Genomic DNA, 6,057 nt, shown 5'->3' on the forward strand with positions numbered 1-6,057 from the left:
CCATTTCAGGTGACTACATCATGAAGCTCAGTGAGAGGAGGCCAAAGGTTTGCGGCGCTGTCAACACAGCAATATATTTAGAGTTATTTATCTTTTTTTTTTTCTTTGCTACATAATTCCATATATCTTGCTTCATATATTTGACGTCTTCAGTATGTATCTACAATGTAGAAAGAAGTGAAAATAAAGAAAAAACATTAAATGAGAAGGTGTGTCCAAACTTATATTTCACCTTAGTCTCCTTAAAATGTAAATATACTTTAGGTTCCATCTTCCCATTTGAACATTTATCATCAAAAGAGTAGTTAAATCAATTAATCACGAAACAATAGCTTGATTATTACATGATCAAATATAATTGTGGCCAACTTTCTTGTACCCGAACTCCCCTAACCTCAAAACAGTTTATTTGAACATTGTGAGTTTTTCTGTCTTTAAATCGAGCCCTGTCTGAATGTCTTTGCACATCTCTGTATCAACACCTGCATTACTATTGCCCCTTGCTTTCCTTCCAAGACAGCGTTGATTCTGCAGCAGTCCTCATGTGACCTGAAAAACATACATTTTGGGTTGGAGCAGCCATGATATCCCGTTCCCCTGCCGTGACGTCACCTACTACAGATATTCTTATTAGAAAAGCACTACTATATTACGCCCATTATGACGATTAATTTACACCTATGGTTGCAGAGGAAAAGCTTTAGCGGTTTGGTCAGAGGCTATTTGCGTCCTCAAAATCTCATTAAGGGACTAGACGGACTGCAGCAATCGTGTGTGTTTGTGTGTTAATGTGTGTGTATAGGTAGAGAGTGGAGGTGTGACTCGGGCATACGAGAAACAAGAAGCCGTGAATGTGACTGCACCGCGGGTACAGTCGCTTTTGGTGTCGCGGTGGGATCCTCGCCTGCCGTATTCTCTTTCTGAGGGTGTCTGTGTGTCTTTCTCTCGTTACTGAGGCGCCATTTCTGCTTCAGAGGACGTCTGTTTTTAGTAGAAGACAACTAAACACCAGCGGCACCATGTTAACGCTGCTGACTTCCATGTATCTGGTGATGCGGACCGTTTCATCGCGGGTGAGTGGAAATCAGCATCAGCAAAGCATAGGATGTTAGTTTTACCACCTTGGGGACGGAGCTGACGACGCGTCCTTGAACGCATCATTAAAGTCAAACTTGACCGATGCAAACGGTCACTATTCACTTTAGCTTTCGAACTAATTGATATTAATAATTCATGTCTGCGTTAGACAGGTGCATGCCATTGTCGTTTGTTCTAACTGTTGTAGTAAACCGATGGTTAACTCATACAGCCCTATGTTGTGTTTCACCTGGGCCTTTTGCGTTTAACTACTGGTATGAAACTGGCTACCGGAAAACCTATGCTACATTCATGTGAATGAAGAAACTCAGCAGGTTGCGTCTTTCTCTCACCCCGTTGTCATTGATTTGACAACAGCCGTCGCCTTCACACTTAGCAGCTTTGGTAAAGCTTACACTGACAACCAAACTAAAATAAGCAAACCAACTTCCGCAGGGTTTCTTCAAAATAAAAGAAAAAGCCCCCCGATTTTTGTTTGTTTTTTTAACTCAAGCATGAAGATACACCCTTGGCACGGCAGAAAGTACAATAGTAAATATATTATGATAATGTCCAAATTAAAACTATGATAAAACATGTTGTTGTTTTTTAAGTAAAATTGAAAAGAATAATTACACAGAGTAAACTTAAAACATTTGAATGAATAATAAATCAACACCCTAAACCTTCGCTCTGCATGAAAAATGAACACACAAAAAAATTCCCTGGCTTGCTGGAGTCTCTCCCAGCTCATACAGGAACCCATGTACAGTGCACCTAAGAAAAACACCCTTAAAACTATATAAACAGAATAAAAGGACATAAATCGTGTAACATAGATGTTTTGTCTGCCAATGAAGGCTTAGCAAATATTATACACTTTCCATCCTTTTATTTTGAAGGCCATACACCGGTGGTTGTTCCTGCTGCTTTGATGCAGTACACCACGCTGCAGATTATCAGCACCGCGGTCAGTTCCCGCCCAGCTACCGCCAACACAGACCTGTTTCGGGAAAGTTTAACTGGGCCCACACAAATCCAACATGGCTGAGCTGAATGATATGCAGAAGAATTCTGACTGTAACTGAAAAACTCACTTGGTCCTCTGTTTTTTTCTCCTAGAACAGACCCTGCATTCCTTCACTTCCCTCCCTTCAGTTATCAGTTGCTAAAATACACTACACAGCCAAAAAATGTGTGATGGCTGAATATGAAAATGTGCCGCTACAGCCTTGACTCTCCCATTCAGGCTTTCTGCATTGTGTTGTAATTCTTTTACAGATTGGATATTTGCAGTCCCTGATTATGATTGACACCCATTTAAAGCCAAAAAAACCACTCTCTTTAAAAACATACCTTACCACTATATCCTATATTTATCAGTGTAACTATCAGTATAACTGTGGTTAAATATTTTTAAAAGGCTACATTTTGTTGTTAAATTTGGATTTCTTTTATAGGTTAAGCTTCAATGAGCAATGGGAAAGGATGCATAGAGAAAGTACATTAAAAAGAAAGAAGTTTTGGCATCATTGGATAGTTAGAGTGGAAAGAGGGCAGAGGAATGACTTGCGAAAAACAGGGGACTCACAGCTTGAAGTTATTTTATTTTCCCCATGTGAAATGCATTCTAACTGCTAAGCTATCAGGTCACTTCAGCCTCCTGACTCTTGTTTGTGACCTTGGTTGTGCCACAACACAACAGCAGATTAGATAGCTCAGCTCAGTGCAACTTTACCCCCTGCTAGGTTGACTGGCAACTTAACAAGATAGCAGCTGATCATGTTAGCTTCCTGTAGTGCATGAAGTGAACTCACCAAAAGTAACTGTTCACTTTTGGCCCTGACTTGAAAGCAATCAAAATAATTCACACCTTACTGTAAAACTGACTGACTTTTTCAGATTGACTTTTTCTACTATCTACATCAGGGGCGACGTTTTGAGGAAAACATATTGCTGCTTAGAGTTTGAAATGAAATCTTTAGAGTTTTAGATGCTTTAAAGGGGATACAAATCAACTGAAACAAAAGTCTCAAAGGCAAAGACTTGTGGTAAATAAAATAAAGCCTACATGATGTTATAGGGGTCTTGGAGTGGGAAAAAAAAATCCCAGAGGAAACACTTAACAGGATTTCAGGGATTCTTGAGGAGGTTAGTAAGGGAGCCTCATGAGTTCTGATGAGCCTGAAAAGCCTGGTCTTTTAAAAATACACAGGTTCCAAGTACTTAGATGTAGAATAAATGTGCTTGGTGTGAATAGTCAGAGATGCATTTACTATTTATAATATTGTTGGTAGCCAAAAGGTGTCATCTACTATGCTTCTGACTTACAGAGAGAATGAGAAATACTTTATCTCATAGTTGAAAAATTATTTTGTTTTTATTTTTTATTTTTGTAATTATAAAATAATAATAATAATAATAAGTAAACATGAAATCATTGAAATGACTCCATTATTCATATCCAATTCTGAGCTTGAAAGTACTATAAAAAATTAATTCGGAAGTATAAACCTGTATTACACCAATCCCTGTGCAATAACACCTGCTTGCTGGCCTGATTTGATTTTTATTGTTTTTCAACAAAAATAATAATAATAAAAGAAATGAAAAGACTGTTACAAATTTGAATTCTAAAATGCAAACTATAAGAAATTCTGACACCTCACACAGTCGCAAAATGTTCACTCATTAACGGGAAAAGAAAACGGTTTGACATTAATCTATAAACACTTAATGTCATGTAATGCATGATGACCTTCATCTTGAATTTAATGGAAAAAATCATCAAGTCCTTTGAGGAAGTTCCAGACGTACTTTCCATGGATGATAAGGGTCCAAAAGGCTTGGTTCATGTAAAAGGCTCACTGATACAATGAAGAGATTCTGTACACTTGAGGTTGATCCTGCTACTGCTATCAGCAGTTAAATCATCAATAAACATTAGTGACTCACTTAAACTCTTAACCACACAAGCAATCTCTACCTCCACCATGTTTTAGGACTCTAAGAGCTTTCATCACAAACTCAATGGGTACAACAATAGAGGTCGACTTCAAGCATATAGCACAAGTCACCATCAAGTGTGGGATCTACCAAGGAGATGCGCTGTTCCCACTGCTGTTCTGCATAGGCAACATTGCAGACATCGAAGACAGCTACAAGTACATGGGAATCCCACAGGCAAATGGGAACTACGCAGAGGCCGCTAGGAAAGCCGCAACCACTAAGTTCCTGCAGAGGGTCAGGCAAGTCCTGAGGAGTGAGCTGAAGGAAGAGAACAAGATCTGGGCTATAACACCCACGCCCTGCCCACGATCAGGTACCCTGCTGCAATAATAAGTTGGCCAAAGGAGAAGATAGAAGCCACTGACATCAATACAATGAAGCTCCTGACCATGCATGGAGGGTTTCATCCCAAGTCCAGCACCCTGAAACTGTACGCTTAGCGGAAGGAAGGAGGCCGGGGACTAGTGAGTGTCAGTACCACAGTCGAAGATGAGACAACAAACATCCTCGGTTATATCAGGAAGATGGCCCCAACTAACCAGGTTCAATGAATACCTGAGGCAGCAGCAACCCAAGAAAGCAGAGCAAGAGGAGGAACCATCATGGACGGACAAGCCCTCTGCACGGTATGTACCACTGGCAGATAGAGGAAGTGGCTGACATCTAGAAATCCTACCAGCAGGCTGACAAAGCTGGATTGAAAGACAGCACAGAGGCTCTAATCATGGAAGCACATGAACAAGCTCTAAGTACAAGATCCTTAGAGGCTGGGGTTTATCACAACCAAGCAAGGCCCCAGATGAAGGCTGTGTAAAGATGCTCCAGTACATCACAGCAGAGTGCAAGATTCTAGCAGGCAGGGCACACATGGAACGCCATAACCAAGTGGCCGGCATAGTGTGTGCCAAGCATGGCCTGGATGTCCGGAGGTCAAAATGGGAGACACCCCCTAGGGTGGTCGAGAATGACCGAGCTAAGGTCCTGTGGGACATCCAGATACAGATGGACATAAATAGTGATGGCTAACCAACCAGATATAGTAGTGGTGGACAAGCACAGGAAGACGGCCGTAGTGATAGACGTAGCAATACCGAATGACAGCAACATCAGGAAGAAGGAACACAAGAAGCTGGAAAAGTACCGAGGGCTCAGAGAAGAGCTCGAGAAGGTGTGGAGGGTGAAGGTAACAGTGGTCCCTGTGGTAATCAGAGCACAAGGTGCAGTGACCCTGAAGCTAGGTGAGTGGCTCCAATAGATCCCAGGAACAACATCTGAGATCTCTGTCCAGAAGAGCGCAGTCCTGGGAACAGCAAAGATACTGTGCAGGACCCTCAAGCTTGAAGAATAAAGACTGCCTGCAGGAGCAAGAGGGGAATTTATGTGTGTGTGTGTGTGTGTGTGTGTGTGTGTGTGTGTGTGTGTGTGTGTGTGTGTGTGTGTGTGTGTGTGTGTGTGTGTGTGTGTGTGTGTGTGTGTTTCACCTCAGTTCTGTGAATACTTAATTGACAATTAAAGTGTTCTAAGAATTTTAAGGGAATTCATCCACTTCTTGATATATTTCGGTAGTTTCGGTAGCCAGAAAGGTTTATGGGGTTCCATTCATTGGGTCAGTGTTGAGTCCCCATATTCCCAGTGTTATTATGTTATTCCATTGGTGTTTTCGTTTTTTAGATTGCTCATTCTTAAAACGTTCCATAGAGAGGGCCTTAAACATACTTCTGTAAGTGTAAATAATGCCGTTCTTGAGTTTCAAAGCTGTCATTTTGCGAAACAAATGATGTTCCGCTGCCGACCACAAGATGTCGACAACATACAGTTTATAGATGCTCTGTTAAAAAGGACGCTTTTCAGAAAACCATCCACCATATTCAGCACAAAGGGGCGCGGTTTCACCAGAGTGATGCATTGTGGGAGAATGGGTTCTTTTCTGTATTCTCGGCTGTGTCAAAACATCTGACTTAATATTGAAAA

General features: G+C 41.2%; 1 long non-coding RNA gene across 2 annotated transcripts in view; it reads right to left on the reverse strand.

Annotated features, from left to right (window-relative positions):
* Window positions 1-6,057, reverse strand: part of LOC146667417 (uncharacterized) — a 42,413-nt gene that overhangs the window by 25,073 nt on the left and 11,283 nt on the right. The gene's annotated exons all lie outside the window — the stretch shown is intronic.

The sequence above is a fragment of the Rhamphochromis longiceps genome, linkage group LG6 (assembly GCF_057381845.1).
Source record: "Rhamphochromis longiceps isolate RC_006_pf linkage group LG6, R_longiceps_female_GT1.1, whole genome shotgun sequence".
NCBI lineage: Eukaryota > Metazoa > Chordata > Actinopteri > Cichliformes > Cichlidae > Rhamphochromis > Rhamphochromis longiceps.